General features: G+C 40.2%; 1 protein-coding gene across 1 annotated transcript in view; it reads left to right on the top strand.

Annotated features, from left to right (window-relative positions):
* The window catches only part of CPM (carboxypeptidase M), a 34,429-nt gene that overhangs the window by 408 nt on the left and 16,759 nt on the right, over positions 1–17,262 (top strand). The window lies entirely within an intron of this gene.

The following is a 17,262-nucleotide window of genomic DNA, read 5'->3' as shown; positions in this document are numbered from 1 at the left end:
TTTTTTGAGAATTGGAAACCTCCTGAGTGGCAATTTCAGAAACAGGGCTGTCTTTAAAGAGCATAAAACGTGTGGTACCGCGTTTGCTAAGCGCCCGTTCTAGGTGGGGCTGTAACAGGAGTGTGTGTTTTCCAACTTGCGGGTATGTTAAAAATATCTTCTCTTTTGGCTTTACCTATTATTCCAGTAAATCTGGACTGACTAGAAAAAGGATTTCAAATCCTGTGCTGATACAAGGTCTTGTGTTTTAAATGAAGAATAGGATTTTTGTCTCAAACCCTAGAGGAAAATATGCCAAAATCAATAATCACCTTTTTGGCCTTATATAGATATTTGAATTTATCTCTCTAGGATTGGTAGTTTCTTACAATAAATTTCTAGGAAAAAAGGGACTTTTTCACTCGTTTGAAGAGATCAGAAAGTTCAGTGTTTATTAGCATACAAATAATGTGAATCTGCCCAGTTTTAAGCGAAAAACCCCATAAGTAGATTTCAATTCAGAAAACTAAATCGCTTTGACAAGAGATATAAAACTAGATGGAGAAGTTCATTCTTCAGAAACATCATCTGCTCCTCTAATTCTGTTTCAATACCACTGGAAGCAGACAGCTGTAGCATCTATTATCAAATCTATGCTTGTGCTTATCCACTGAGAAAGATGTATTTTTTTTTAATCATGAAGAACGCTACTAGTTTCTTTTCATACCTCCTTCCTTGTGTTATCATATGTGTCTGCAAATTTTTTTAATATACTTGTATTTGTCTGGAACATAACTTTTAGTTGAAAAGAGTGTTCTGTTTCAGGGAGGTATCAAACAGCTGTCATGTTGCTAGGGTTATGTGATCTTGTCTCTGTGCATGTCTGCACTGATGTTTTTTGTGGGAAAATTCAAACTAGACAAGGAAGACCTCAAAGTAGACAAGGAATCTTAAAGTTATTTAAGTTGTGTTCTTGGTTTCATCAAAGGCAGGATTGTATTGGATTGTGTTATTCATCCATACAAGAGAAGGCTAGTCCCTTGAAGTACAGTTCCCTCCAGTACAAACTACCAATTATCCACATCTTCATTTTCCTACCTTGAGGGGACTTAGCTAATGTTTTAATGATAGGACTAGATTTTGATTTCTCTGGCATGAACTCTGCTGGCTTATCTTTGTGCAGGTAGTACAAAATCTTCCATCCAACCTGAGAGGTTGAAATCTTGGCTTTTACGTATCTAGGCATCTATTCCATCTTGTATCTAGGCAACACAAAGTGTTCAACCTGTCTGAGTTCCATCAGCATGAAAACTGGAAATACATCATCTCTTGACTGTGAATGAGCAGTGTTCTGAAACATTATTCAGGTTTTGGTATATTGCCTTCTGCTTTGACAAACTGTGTGAGAAAAGAGAATTACAAGGGCTCTCCCTTGGTGTGCCAGCTACACACCATGATTCACAAAAAAGTGATCAATGACAGTTTTTGCATGTCCTGCGTGCCTGTGGTATTCCTCTAATAGGTGGGCAGAGGAAACTTTCTCAGTGCCATGTTGAGCAGAATGGCAGTGAAAAATGTTCAGTGCTTCTCTATTCTTTTTCCTATACGTTAAGAGATTTCTACTGCCATTATGAAACAAGACCTTAGAGTCCCCTGAAATATGGTAGAGAATGGTACTGAATTAGGGTCTCATTTGTTTTGCTCATACTAAAAGAAAGTTTTGTGACAACAGTGTTTACATAACTTTGGTGAAAATGAAGTTTCAATTTTGGTCAATGGGCTGAAGTTCTGTTTCTCTTTCCTCAGTTAAGCTGACGCAACCAAGAATGTATGTATGAACGTGCACTTACTTGTATGGATTTATTTGTGCTGTCCAATTACCAATTAGCTAAACCATGATAGCAAGTTGTATTTATTGATGAAGAGAAATAAATTCATTTAAATATTATAAAACAGAGATTGATGTGATGTAGTAAACTTCCTGTTAAGCTGTTGACATTCCTGATATGTAAATTGTTGATGATGAGTACAAAACTTTGTGAATCAACGTTGTGGCTATAAAGCCACCAGACATAACTTTACTGTGATCATGAATGGCTATTGTTCCCATGTTATTCTTTAATATAGGTTTTACTTTAATTTTATCTACTAATCTAGTATTATATACTGCCATCTAGACTTGGATTATGAAGAATGGATTATGAAGAAGTAAAGGCTTGACTTTTGGTTAGCATGTGTAGACCCAGAGCTCTGCAAGGTTATCAAATCAACTCTTAGAAGCCAAAATGTGGAGGGTGATAGGGACCTGTGTATTACCACTTCAGAAAGTGATTGCATGTAGTTCTTTAACAGAAATACCTAAACATCCTTCATGTCAGAAGCCTCAGATGCTCCAGGCAGATCATAAAGTAATTTAGGTCTGGAGGCCATCTAGTTTGAGCTCCTGGTCAAAGCAAGGCTAACTTGAAAGTTAGATTATGATGCTCAGAGCCCTCTCCACCCATGTTTTGAGTATCTGCAAGGGTGGAGATTCTACAATGGTCTCTGGGTACCTGATCCAGTGCCCAGCTACTGTTGTTGTGGCAATGTGTTTTCTTGCATCCAGATAGAATTTCCCTTGCTGTGAGTTATTAGCTGTCAGTTTGCTGTGCACCTCTGGGAAGGATCTCGCTCTGTCTTCTCTGTAATGTCCCTTTAGGTAGTGGAAGGTTGTAGCCCTATCATCCTCCAGGCCAAACAAACCGACCTCCCCCAGCTTCTCCTCAAGATGTAGTGTGCTTCAGCCTTCTAATCATCTCAGTGGCCCTCTGCTGGACTTCCTTCAGCATGGTGTTGCCTCTCTTGTCCTAGGGAACCCATAGCTGCACACAGTGCTCCAGTTGTGGCTTTACTAATGCTGAATGGAAGGGAATAATAATTTCCCTCAAGGTGCTGGCTTATGTTCTTGCTGATGCAGCCCAGCATACAGGTTGCCTTTTCTGCTGTCAGTGCACACTACTGACTCACATTTATCTTGTCTATCTGGACAGTCCTCCCACTCCATGCAAGCCCTAGGTTGCAGAGCTGCAACCTAGCCAGTCTGCAGCCTGTACAAGCATGGGCTTATCTTCTTGGGTTGATAATCCCAATATGGGGTTCTTCCAGGTACAGGATTTTGCTTTTGTATTTGCCAGACTTCCTGAGTTTTCTGTTGAGAAATTGCTTCAACTTGTCAAGGCCCCTCAGAATGGCAGCTCTGGCCCTGATGAAGGTATTAAATGGTATCAGTTTCAGTATCGACCCTTGAGGAATGCTGATAGTAATTTGCTGTTACTTGAACCACCAATTACTCAGTCCAGCCAGCTTCTGACCTCACTATAGCCTACTCATCTAATCCATATGTTCCCAGCTTGTTTACAAAGATACTGTGAGGGTGACTGAGCACTGGAACAGGCTGTTCAGGGAGACTGTGGAGTCCCCATCCTTGGAAATATTAAAAAACCATCAGGACACAGTCCTGGGCACCTGGCTGTAGATGGCCCTGCTTGAGCAGGGGGGTTAGACCAGGTGACCTCCAAAGGTCCCTTCTAACTGACTCTGTTGAAAGCCTTGCCAAGGTCAACGCTGAAGAAATAAGAGTACTTCCCTCTCTCTCCCTAAGCCAGTAATTTCTGCATAAAATGTAAGCAGTCAAGTATGATTTGTCATGGATAAATTTGAGGCAAGATTTACAAAGTGTGTTTATTTGATGTAGGTAGACTGTAACAGCAATGTACACAATGTAACCAGTACTCACTGGAAAACAAACTAAAAGATGCCCAATCTGTTTTGTGGTGGTTTACATCACCATATGGAAATTCACAGCCCCTCTGCCAGATTACTTGGAACACCTCTGCCAGATTACTGGGAAGAATGTGTTCTAGACTGGCAAAGACCTGTTCGGTCTCCAGGTCTGTACATTCGGAAGCTATGATATTTAATTGTGCATCTCATCTGCTAAGCTATTTTCCTTAAATGAGAGGAGAAGGGAGCTTGAAAAGATGTAGCCCATTGGCTGACAAAACTGAGTGTTATCTGTTTGGTCTAATTTAATAGGTAACCTCAAATACCTCAAGATTTGTAGGTGATTTGTATGTTTGTGAGAGACCCGATATGGTCTTATAAGCAGGTAGGCAGAGATGTGTGATGACTTAGAAAAAACCTTGATGCTTTTATATTGTTTCAGATATGCTGTTGAATAAGCTTGTAAAAGATCTTTGGCAGGAACTCCATTTTCTACTATGCGCAATATCCAGCGTTAGTACGGTATATGTGCTTTATAATAATAGAGGAGGGTGCAGAACTGTGTCAGTCTGGAGAATGGGACCTGGTGTAATCCTACTAAGCTGTCCTGCCTATTACCACCCCAGCAAAAAACCGACTGACTCTTCAGCAAACAAATCTTAGTGTGCATTATCAAAAAGAAAATATCTGATGTAAATGTATGATCTGTGGCTTTTCATTGTTCAAGATACCATGCTGTTATTCTTCTTGGGGGGGGGGGGGGGAAGAGGGTGTTGGGAAGCACATTTAAGGATTCTAATAGATAGACCTGATGACTTTATTAGGAGAACAAAGGCAAGCAACGTTGAAAGGGCTGAATGGCTTTTGTAGTAGATCCACACTCTTTAAAAACTCTCTTCAGATATACTCTGGATTCAGATAAAGTGATAGCATGCCAACTACAACTTGGTTTAGATCTAGGTTTTCTGGAGGCCAGTCTGCATTTTTAGAATTCCAGTCAAATCAGAACAGTCATAAACATCATGCTTAAGCCAGTTCCTGCTCACTGAGCAAAAAGTTGTGTATGGTTAAAGTACCTCTGTCTCTACCTAGCAAAGAGCTTCAAAGTTGACTTAATAGATTAACATCTGTTTGGAAGATTCTACCACTGGAGAGACAAAAAACAAACCAAAACAAACTGACCAGATTTTATTGTGGTTTCATTAGAAATATTCAGCTTCTTTTTTAGGTGAGAACTATGGTTTAATCATCCTATTCTGCTGCTTATTGTTCAATTGCACCCTCCGTTGTCCTTGAACTGGCACATTCCATACATTAGTCTTAAGCACTTTGCTAACTTCCACTAGTCCACCAAAAAAAAAAAAAAAAACCTCACTTATTAGCATTCTGCTATCCTTGCTCTATAAACAGAGATGCTGAAACATGCAGGGGCAGGGTGTTTGGTTGGTTTGGTTTTTAAAGATCATGCAGGACTTCCACGTGCTGTGTGCGTAGAGGATACTATGTACTACAGGGAAGGTGTGCTCTGCAGGGCTCCTAGCAGGACAGGTTACTCAGTGGCTCAACAAGGTGCCTGTTGGAGCTCATTGTGTCTCCTTCCAGCCTGCATTCATGGGCTTCCCTCCTCAGAAAACGGCAGGGAATGGTGCGTGCCCAGGTTTCCATCTGATGAACAGCTGAGACTTCAGCGGAAGGGTGCCCTAGGGATTGGGACTCGGGTAGTGCAGTGGGAAGTCTGTGCCTGCCTGGTAATAGGGTTAGCAGAGAACCTAGGCAATTAACCTGCCCCTGACATCATTCTGCACAAACATCAGCGGAACGTGTGCCCAAGATATGCCAGGAATCAATTTAATTCTCCTGACTTTTCTGATACAGCGTGACTGATACTTTCAGGCATTTATGGGGAGGCTATTGAACAGAGGAGTGCTAACTTTGGGTTCATTGCACTCCAGTAAAAATATTTAATAATAAAAGACCAGGGGTTGTACTTGTCTAGTCTATATATTGACAGTCCATAAATTTATGTAGCTGGAAAATGATGTCTACCTGGGGAAAAATAAGAACTTACTTTCAGACCTTTCTTGTGATACAGTATGGAAGGAGCTTGAGTTGCTACCATCAATAGTAAAATGCACTGTAAGTTTTATTGAATTTATGTTAGAAACACTTATCTTCTGGATGTTTTTACTTTGTTTAAAGTATTACAAAACAAGTTTTACTGCTAGAGAAAACAAACTGAAATATGTATCCATAAAATGTTTGTACTCTACTGGAATTGTTCTTAGGTTAGTTTCAGGGGTTCTGGCACTCTACAAAAATAGAATGAGAAGGTTATACATAGCCCAGTGTACTTTGAGGTAAGTTTCTCAGTGTTATCCAGTATTAAATGTTTGTACAAAATACATGCAAGTACCAGTGTACTTTAAAAAAAGGAAGTAAAAAAAAGTGACAAAGATGACTCTTTCTCTTGAAAATAAACAAGTTGTCTAGAGGAAAATCCATAGGGAATATGGTGTCGTTAAAGAGAATATTGTAATTATTTTTTCTGTGGTTGCATGATGTGAGGTATGTTTGCATAGGAGAGTATTACCTTGTTTGTTCCCTTTGAATGACTGCTGCAGATGGCTTTCCTCCCATCTCTAGTCCTTGACAATGTCTCCCCTTCCTTTCCCCCCTCCTCATCTCCCACCCCATGAACTTCTTTAGTACTGTGAATTGAAGGCTCATCGTACAAGCATGGCATGTGTAGATAATATAAGCATTGAGATATTCAGTGTTCATTTTTAGAAACAAGAATGAATGAGACACTTCCCACTCTGAGGGCCTCATGTAAAGCATACTAAAGTCACTTGGCTCAAGTCCAGAGTTTCATTAAAAATGGGCATTCTGAAACTTATCGTGATAGTTAAAATTTTACCCATTCTTGCCTGCTTCGCTTCTGAAATTTTTCCCCCCTTATGTGCCACTTGCTCTTTTTGGTCTCATCCTTCATAACCATCTTTGTTCTAGCCTTTGTCAGTGCTTGTGGTATATAAACGTATGTTAACAAGATTCTAGGTAGGTTTATGTGTCAATTTAATTATTGAAAGGGTGTTTGGGTGCATGGATGGGCTTGATCTTAACAGCCTTGTAAACTCTAGTTGCAGTATGTTGTGTGAGTCATTGTGATGGGAAGGGGAAGGGAACAGAGGTGGGCTGGCAACTGAAGCTAAAAAGTCTTTAAATGTTGAAATGTAGTTTCATATTTCATCTGACTACATCCTCTAGCAATTTAGTCACCAGAATTTGTTTAAATGTGAATACTGTGTATGTCTACTTATAGGAGAAAAAGCATAGCGCTTCTACCTTCTGCCTACAGTAGTTTGACTACTGTAATGTGACACAAGTAGTTTGTGTGCAATCAGTCTTCCAATAGGCAAGTACAAAAATTTTGTCTGATGATAGAATCATGGAATAATTTGGGTTGGAAGGGACCTTTAAAGGTCATCTAATCCAACGCCCCTGCAATGAACAGGGGCATCTTCAACTAGATCAGGTTGCTCAGAGCCCCGTCCAACCTGGCGTTGAATGTTTCCAGGGATGGGGCATCTGCCACCTCTCTGGGCAACCTGTGCCAGTGTTTTACCACCCTCATGGTGAAAAACCTCTTCCTTATATCTAGTCTAAATCTACCCTCTTTTAGTTTAAAACCATTACCGCTTGTCCTATCCTAACAGGCCCTGCTAAAAGGCCTTTCTTATAAGCCCCCTTTAAGTACTGGAAGGCTGCAAGGTCTCCGCAGAGCCTTCTCTTCTCCAGGCTGAACATCCCCAACTCTCTCAGCCTTTCTTCATAGGAGAGGTGTTTCATGATAACATGACTTAACTTATCAATCTTTTAAACATCTGATGCTGACCAAGCTATGTACTTTTTATAAAATTATTTGCATAAAAAACATAGCCATACTGACAACAATGTTACGATGTTACTCTGAGATGCAGTCACTGACTCTGAGCATGTCCCTATTCTTGTGCAGTGACAGTAAAATAATTTGCTTAAATCTTCTTTATGCTTCCAGTGAATTGGTCAACCATCCTTGTCTTGCCTTCTATGCTATCTCCTACACCTAAAAATAATAATGGATGTGTGGTGCAGTCTCCTTTTACATACATGCATGCACACACACAAATTAAACTTGAAAGTGGTTCTTGCAGAAAATCTTGTGGGAAGGTTTTTTCTGTGAAACCTGCCATATCGGAGATATTTGTCCCAGCCTTAAAAAAAAAAAAAAAGTTTTGAGCATCTGTTTGAAGGGAACCTATCCTAGCAATATAGATCAAACGCTTCTTCTTGCATAAAAACTGTTATCTAGTACTGGAACGTTTATGTTGTAACTTTGCAATGGACTTATCTGATCTATTTAGAAATAGTCTACCTGTAAGCAGCATTTGTTTAAAACCAGTGTTTTGGGAAAAATCTCTGCTCTCTTGCCTCCTCTCTACCCCTTGCTTTGTAGCTGTCTAGTTGCAGCATGTATTTGTCAAGCTTTTCTTCAGAGCAGTAAAGGTCTTAAGCCTGCAGCCACCTTGTTTTCCTGCAGCAAGACTTTGCAGTTTCTCATGCCAATTCTGTCTACTTCTAAACAGACAACTGGATACTGTAACTTAAACCAATGAAGCTGACAATGCTGGGAAGCTTGTGTAACGTAGAATCAGTAATCGCAGCTGATGGATGCAGTTTGATTCTTCTCTATCTCCGTATCCTTTAGCTGGTGTTGAGAAAGTAAATATGTAGAAGATGGTTTTTAAGAAAAACAACCAAACACAAAACCACAGAGATCAGGATACTAAGAATGGTGCACAATGGACAGATAAATTACTGGGTCCTTCCCCCCCCCCGCCCTTGCTTCTTGTAGGATTCTGCATTTTGGAGCACTGTACATAAATTTTTAGCCAGGTAAATAAGGTGTGATCTTGAAACATGGCCTGTGATCCTTTGTATAGCTCATAACTACACTGGCAATTTAAGTCTAATTTGTGGTCTGCTGATTGCAAGGGGAAAACTAAACCTGTACGCTCACTGTGTGTTACTTTTTATATGTAACTCAGTGTTGACTTACGTTGGTCCTAAATAAACATTAATTTCCTCAGACTGCTGTTTTTTGAATGCTGTAGAGTAGCACAGGAAGAGAAGGAGAGTCTCCAATGAAGAAAAAAGGATAAAACATAACCATAAATCAAGAGATGGCCTTCAATTAAGGGTCTTCTACCACCAGATTAGGTCTCTCTATTAGCCTGTCACAGCCTACATTTGCTGGTCTTTGAGTCATGCTATAGGGCCTATATTTCCCTAGGAATAGAGAAAATTGGGTTAATATTGATGTTAATGATAGGTGATGTGAGTTGAATTGCCCTTTCAGTACAATGTTGTTAATTTTTAAATAAATTCTAATAGCAAACTTACTTAAAGAAATAAAACTCTTATCCTATGCCTGTGTTTTACCCAGATGGTCAATCTGCATTCTCTCCTCTTACTTGAGGAGAGCACAGTAAGACATTCCTCCTACCCCACTTCAGGGGATGAGGCTTTTTATAGTAGAAGAGTGTTTCTAGCAGCTTTCTATTCACTTTCCACAAAAGGACAAGAGCAGTGTGCCTTGCATCCCTTCTGGATGGCCTTTCTGCCTAGGACCTCTGACTGTAGATCCTTGGAGCTACCAATGTTACTGATTCTCAGGGCTGCCTAATTAAAGCTTTACTATATGTAGTTATGGTATGGGATGTTGTGTTCAGCTAGGTCAAAAAAGTACAAACAGAGACCTACTCATAATACATTAGTTGATAGGCAAGATGTGACTTCTTACCCTGAAGCATTTGTTCCTTGGGCAGTTGTTCTATGCCTGATTTTGCATAGAAGAGAGACCTAGATTTTTTTTTTTTTTTTAGGGCTTGGCTCTTTCTTTGAATGAAAGCTGGATATGCACATGATTGCTAGTTCTGATTTCTGAACCTTTTTATGAATCAGGTAACTACCAGAGATGGAAACAAATAATGCATAGGGCTGGCTGTAGCTCTCTTCCCCTCGCAGCTGAGAGATTACCCTCCCGGTAAACTGTTCCACTTCTGGCACAGTAACTCTTATAACCTATGCAGTGGTTCAGAGGTTAGAGGATGCTTCTAAGCAGATGATTCTGTGGTTTGATGTCTAGGGCTTACTTGTTATGGGAAAGGTCAGTCCATGGCAGTTGGAGTTATTTAATTAAATGGCTGTAGCTGCTGTGCAACATGCTGAGCTCACAGTGGCTTTAGGACATTTCCTGTTTGTTCCTAGCCAATCTGTTCTACATCCATGGGTCTTGCGGTTACCTGGGGCGTTTCAACAGAGCTTGAGCAGATATGAAAAAGTAACGTTTATCCTAAAGCTAAAATGAAAACAAACTGTCTTCTCAATAAGATATACAATCCTATTGTGTCAGTTCAAAAGTCCAGCCCGGTCCAGTGTTCTTTTTTCCAAGAATAGCTGGAGAACGTCTACAAATAGGATAGGCACAGAATACTTCCCCAGTATGCACTTCTAGCAGTGTGCAACCTGGCTGTTCCTGACAAAGCGTATTTCCTAATCATGCTGGACCTAAGTAGGTTAAAGTACAAAGCTTGCTTTGATACACAGTTGTACTAGGCTGATCTCAAAATCCAAGAGGAAACAAAGGCCATCAGAACATGTGTCTCTTTGAGACACAGGGCGAAGTTACTCTGTTTGCAGGTAGTAACACTGCCTGAATTTTAGTTCCTTGTAGCATCTGTTGCCTTTCCTAAAAGGCAGTCGCTAATTTTTCTAAGGAGATATTTTGTTACTCATTTTGACAGAGAATCTGGAAGCAACTATTCAAACTAATATAGCTAGTTAACTAAACCAGAAACAGATGATGATGATTATGATAAGGATTGGATTCCTTTGAAAAAGGTAATTTATCTTGCTGCTTTTCCCTTCCAGCCAGTAGGAGGAGGCTGGCAATTCACAAGGACAGAGAAAGGGGGGGGGGGGGGGGGGGCAGGGGGAAGCTGCTTACTGTCTGAATTTGTAGGACTCTGCTTGCTAGTGTTGAGATGTATATTGTTTGGAGCTTCCTATTCTTGGGGCAAACAGAATGTCTGGGATCTGCCAAGGATATTTACAGGATATGCGTAGCAAGTCTTTCGAGGCGGCACTTCAATGCACTGAAACTCTTAAGTACACCAGTAGCTTCTCAGCTGTGTAGGAGCAACAACCTGTAGTCTCCTCCTGGTTTCGTATTCCCTCTCTTGCCTTCAAGTGGTGCGAATAGTTTTGGCCTCCTCTGACCCTGGTGGTAAACGGGTAGGCCAAATAACTGCTGAATCTGGATAAATTGCACTTAAACCATCCCCCTCCTTGTGCCTGGCTTGTGTTATAAGCAGTCACTTTGCTTATGATGATCCAATGGTACTACTGTGAATGGGTAATGTTACTTTCTTTTACGTATACAATAGCTCTTCTGAAAATTACTAGATGCATACCAGTTCCACACCTTTCTCAGAAAATAAAGCACACATTTTTAGAACTAGTCTTAAAAACCCTGCTGTAATAGAATTAAGAGCTGGTGAAAAGGAAAAATAGTCTGTTTGATTTCTGGGAGTGAATATGAAACCCGTTAGTGTAAATAGTGGGGAAAGCCTATTCAGGCTAATTCTATGTGTCTGTGGTGGTCTCTTCTCAGTGAGCAATACTGAATAAGATTAGTGTATATTAATTTAAAAACAGTTTTCCCTTCTGGGTTGTTTTTGTTTGGACTTTTAAAATTTATTTTTATTTCTTGATTTGTGTTCAAATAAACTATAAGGTGCTGTTGTGGAGACTGTGCTCTGGATTGGCAATTTTTCATGTTTTTGTGGATGAAGAGTGGAGTGTGCTCAGCTTGATTATGAGAACTGGAAATGGTACAGCAGGATGAGTCACATATACGTGGGAAAGAAAGGGCTGTTGTTCTCATAAGATAAAGTCCTATGACAGTGTCTAAAGCAGCTATGGATGTCCCAATCAACCAAAGATTTGTAAACCTTTAGGAAGATAAGCAAGCACATGAACTACAAACTGTTTTGACTCCCTTACCTTCTCAAGTGCTTTGGTTACAAATAAACAGTATCTATTTTTTTTTAAAACAGTCATTGGTCATTCCTACAGTTCTGCTTATAAGGTACTGACTCTAGATTGGATGGGCTGGTATAATCTCTGGAAGTAGACAGGTGCTTAATAAGTGGAAAATTGTTACTTTTATTTATTTTTCCCTTCAAAGGGAGAGAGGTGGCCTTATGCCTGTAAGAAGGCGCACATGGGAAGAGACCAGAAATGTTAAGTTAAGCAGTGGCCCCAGCATAGTTACTGTGTCAGTGGTAGTGCATCCATTGCTGAAACGTTCTCATCCTTTGTATCTCAAGAAATGCCAAAAATTGGCTGAGATGGGACTGTCTGTATTTAGCACTCAAAGTTGACAAATGGAAATAGAGAGCACAGGATAGTCCTAACACTTTGAAATAAAAATTTAAAATGCTGGACAGGTACTGTACCAATTTCTCTCTCTTGCTGTTATCCTCAAACAAGCATTTGCTTCTTTATCAATGATTTTTACTCTTTCCAATAGCTTGTTAAGAACAGTGTGGTTAGAGTGTTTCTTGCTAAGTATGATCTCTTTTACAGTCTCTCAATTAAACAGGATACTTTAGGAAACAAAAACAAGTAGGAAAACCTTTGCTCCACTCCCCAAATAAGTGCTGTCAGTTTGGGGTGTCCATGGTAGACCTGCAGTCTAATATTACCTTGGGCTCTTTTGAGTTTGCTCTGCTTGTCCATGCACTGTGCTGAATATTGCCAGATATGCCTGGTTAATGTATGTGATTGATCTGTACCTTTTTAATCCTTCAAAATACCTTGAAGACTCTCTTATATTTTCAGTGTCCTAGTTCTTCTTGGGATACCAACTTTGTTCATTACTAATGCTAATCCAGGCCGAGCCTTTAGATAATCCTTTCTGTCTCAGTGGACCATGAGAACTGAACATGAGGATAAACTCTCACAAAGAATCTGATATACTACAGTTGTTCATACAGATGTCTATCTGATCCCAGCTTCAGGTACTTAGGTTATTCTGAGTATAAACTATTCATCTAGAGTGTCTGTTCTCTGAACAGACAGCTGCCTTTTTTTGGCTGATAACTTACAAAATTTATATCCCCAAAGGATACATTTATAATACTTACCGTAATCTGGAGGGTGCTTTACTCAATAGTCTGGCTAGATTAAACTCACATATTTGTTCATGTTTGTAAGGCTACTTCTGCAATGCTATGATATCGGTCGCTTTAATTAAACATTTCTGGTTATATAAAAAATGTGTTGTTAACTCAAATTCTGTTAGAATCTGAATCGAGCCGTGTGTGCTGTTGTTGGGCGGTCCCTTTGCAGAAGACAAGTTCCAAAATAGTTTTAGACTTTCTAGCTTGAATTGATGATGGCAAGTCAGACTACCACAGGGCAAGGATGCTGCTGGTGCTTGCTTAGCAAAAAGGAATTACTCCTGAAGTCCTTCATTAGTTGTGGTAGTGTTTTGCCAGAAGGCATTGTGTTGCCCCACTGTTATCATGGAGAAACAAACATTTTATCTCTCTATTGAAGCTTGTGAGTGCAATACTAAGCTACATAGGTATTTAATAACTTTGTATTTCCATCTTCTTGCCCTTTTCAGAAATACCACAAGAGTGTGTGCACACACGGGGTGATTTTACTACTCTGTTATATACTGACAGTACTGAGCTTTGCAGTAAATGCAAGTACAGATCACAAAACTTATAAGCCAAAGTATGGTTTATGTTAGCATGGAAACAGATTTACCACAAGTGTGGTATAAAAGTTAGAAGTGATAAAGCCAGGATTAATTTCTTAATCTCTCTCTTCCTATAAGATAAGGAAGTTTGTGTAGAAATAAGCATAATGTGACTTAGTTTCAGAAATAGGTGTCAGACACAGCTGCGAAGATACCCTGACATAGTTCTGCAATAAAAAGAAAACTGTAAAGATACCTTAGTATCTTGCATGGTAACAATTAACCTAGATTTATGCTAGTATTACAGGTAGCCAGTAACAATGAAGTGTCCCAAGACATAGCAGAATATGTTGCCAAATGCAGTTAGGGAAGTGTTTCCAATATTAGTATACATAGTTAAAGTGGATTAAAGAGTATATGAGAGATTACGTGGGAACTGTGGTATATATCTACAGAAGAATTTATCAAGGAGTGACTCTCATGCCATCCCGTCTCCCCACAATATTATGTATAAGTCATGCAGGTGCTAGTTATTTGCATCGTTTCTCTTTCTTCTGTCAAACCATAATTATGTAGTGGTTGCTCCTGCAGTGGAAGCTGTTATAAAAATCAGCTGGTGTGTTTATTTCACTACTGTTACTTGGTGTTCTCATCATAGAATCTAGGCTGAAGCTCTTCTGCTTATACTGGAATTGAGCAGGATTGATACAAGCTATGCCTAAGACATAGCCACCACCCTCTTACGTTCTCATTGAACAAAACCTTGTCTGTCTGATCACCCTTCTTACCTTGCAGTGCTTTTGTTTGTATGCTTTGGGGGTCAGAAACATGTGTGTTGTGTGGAGCACAATAGAATGAAGCCCTGGTAGTGTAAGTTCTCAGGACTGCTGAAATATCAGTAGTCAATAACAATCTGAAGAATAATGATAAAGATTTTAAGTTGTTTGCACTTTCTATTTAATTTCTCTATCTTTTCTTGCTACTGAGGTGACCTTCCCTACAGTTTAGGGATGCATCTTTCTGGGTAATATGCAAACCACCCTGATAATATGCTATTAGGCCTGTAGAGTTTGTTGCCAAACATGGGATAAGGAAGAGTTAAAAACTGGTAAGTTTTAAGGAAGAGGATATGAAAAACAAAGTAGTAAATTGTTGTGGCTTGTATTAAATCTCAAGAGTGTATTTTCTGAGGTCATTACTTTGATTTTGTATAACGTCATGTTGTCTTTTTTTCATAATCTAGCTTTATGGGTTTTATGGATAAGGTAGATGGATCCAAACAGATTCATATCTGAGGCTTGGATTTAGACATCTGAAAACTTAATTTTCTAATCAGTGTCAGAACAAGTTTCGGATGAGCTATGTTCAGTGTTGTGCTATTCAAATAGGTATTCAGTCAGATCTGGAGCCAGAGTAGATTGTTTTTGACACCATTTCTCACAGCCTTCTCCTGGACAAACTGGCAAGATGCAGATTGGATAGGTAGTCTGAGAGACAGGTAGGAAGCTGTCTAACGAGCCATATTCAGAGGGTGGTCATCAATGTGTTTTACTTGAGCTGGCAGCCTGACACAAGTGGGGTCCCCCGGGGATCGATACTGGACTCTACGCTCTTCATTATCCAGATCATTTATGAAGATGTTGGGATTGAAAGCACGGTCACCACACTTGCTGATGACCTCAAACGAGGTAGTGAGGTGGACAAGTCAGAAGGGCAAGTCATCTTGAAGAGACCTGGACAGGCTGGAAGAGTAGGCTAGCAAGAACAGTACGAAGTTTAACAAAGACAAATGCCAAGTTCTGCACCTGGGACAAAATAACCAAAAAGCCCAGTACAGGCCAGGATCTGTGTGGCTGAGGAGCAGCCTTGTGGAAAGGGACCTGGAGGGCCTGGTGGATAACAAGCTGAACATGAGTCAGCGGTGTGCTGCTGCAGCAGCAAAGGCAAATCAGATCCTGGGCAGCATCTGCAGGGGCATTACTAGCCAAGATAAAGATGTCATAATTTCACTCAGCGCACTGAGGCTGCATCTGAAGTACTGTGTCCAGTTCTGGCCCCCACAATTCATGAAAGATGTGGACAGACTGGAGAGAGTTCGAGGGGGGAGCGGGAGTGTGGCACGAAGATGATCGAAGGGCTGGAGAACCTGCCCTGTGAGGGGAAATACTGAAGGAGTTGAGGAAAGACTGAAGGAGTTCAGGCTTTTCTCCCTGGAGAAGAGAAAGCTTGGGGGGGGGAACCTCATCACAGGATTCTAGTACTGAGAGGGTAGCTACAAAGAGGATGGAGGTTCTCCCTTCGCAAGGAGCCACGTGGATAAAGACAAGGGGCAATGTATATAAGTTGCACCAGGAGAGGTTTCATCTCAACATTAGAAAAATTTTTTAGAGTGAGAGCAATCATTCACTGGAACAACTTCCCCAGGGATGTGGTAGAGTCCCCATCACTGGAGGTTTTCGAGATGCAATGGGACAGGGTGCTCAATCTCATCTAGACTCCCTTTCCCATGAAAGGTAGGACCAGATGATCTTTTGAGGTCCCTTCCAACCTGGTCCTTTTTTTTTTTTCCTATGATTGTTCTTGGACCTTGCATTCTAATGAGAGTCAATCTTTCTTCCTTTTCTCTCTGTCCTGTGCCTTTCTAAGTAGGGACTCCCTCAACATGGATCAGCATTACTGCAGTTCCTGCCCATGAAGTCAGTGGCAACACATGGCCAGCCCAGGAGGACTGTAGTCAGCATATTGCTTTTTCTGGGTCGAAGTGGACCTCCATGCAAACTTTTGTATCGGTAGCCTAGCTTGAGGGGCACTGACAGTGGGTCTGGTGTGTTGCCTAGTCATTTCACTTCACCGCTTTGAAATGACAACAGTTCTTTTTCATAAATGAAGCTGTAAAGAACAAAGTGACGAAAAGTAGAAATAAGTTTCAGAACAAAACGAACCAGGGAGTGCAATCCAGACTGCAACATCTACAAATGATTGGGTTTCTTTCCCACTAGATCTGGAGATCAATTTCAATTCTCCATCTTAATTCCCAGTTTTTGTAGGTCTCTTTAGAATGCTGATCCTATACATGTGGCAATGCTAGAAAACTTAAAAAAAAGACTGGTCATTCTACTGGAAGCTGTGCTATCTGGCTCTGTTCCAATACACGTCTTGTTATTTGTCCTGAGACACACAGTTAGAAACACATGTTTGTCTTGATAACTTGAAATATAGTTCACTAATTAGTTGAAGTCAGTTCTGGTTTGGCAGGGAGAAATGCCTTTTTGATATACATTCAGTTGAGTCAAAGCATGGGAGGTAGCTTAGCTGTTCACTTCAGGTACAAAAACAGAGTTATCTAGGCTTTACTGATTAAAGGAATCTTTATCTAAGTGATGAATCTTTTTATATACAGTATCTTACTGCTGTATGGAAAGAAATCTTACGTCATTCATGGGTACACTATCCAGTACTGCAGGCTGAGCAGACCCAGGAATTCATTTTAATTGTTAATGGTAGGTTTAATACTTCTCACAAGCTGGAAATGCCAGGAAATAATTGGTGTCTCAGTTCATGGGAGTGTTTATCATTTAGATGGCCCTAGCACAAACTGTAAACTGTCTAAACACTAATGCTGGAAAGACCAACTTAAATCAGTACTTAATGCTAGTCTATACTTAGCTCTTCCTTGTGTTTCCCATGAGTGCATTTTCGTAGTGATA

Source organism: Phaethon lepturus, unplaced genomic scaffold (genome assembly GCF_000687285.1).
Source record: "Phaethon lepturus isolate BGI_N335 unplaced genomic scaffold, ASM68728v1 scaffold498, whole genome shotgun sequence".
NCBI lineage: Eukaryota > Metazoa > Chordata > Aves > Phaethontiformes > Phaethontidae > Phaethon > Phaethon lepturus.
Note: the sequence above shows the minus strand (reverse complement) of the source record. Positions and strands in the feature narration are given on the sequence as shown.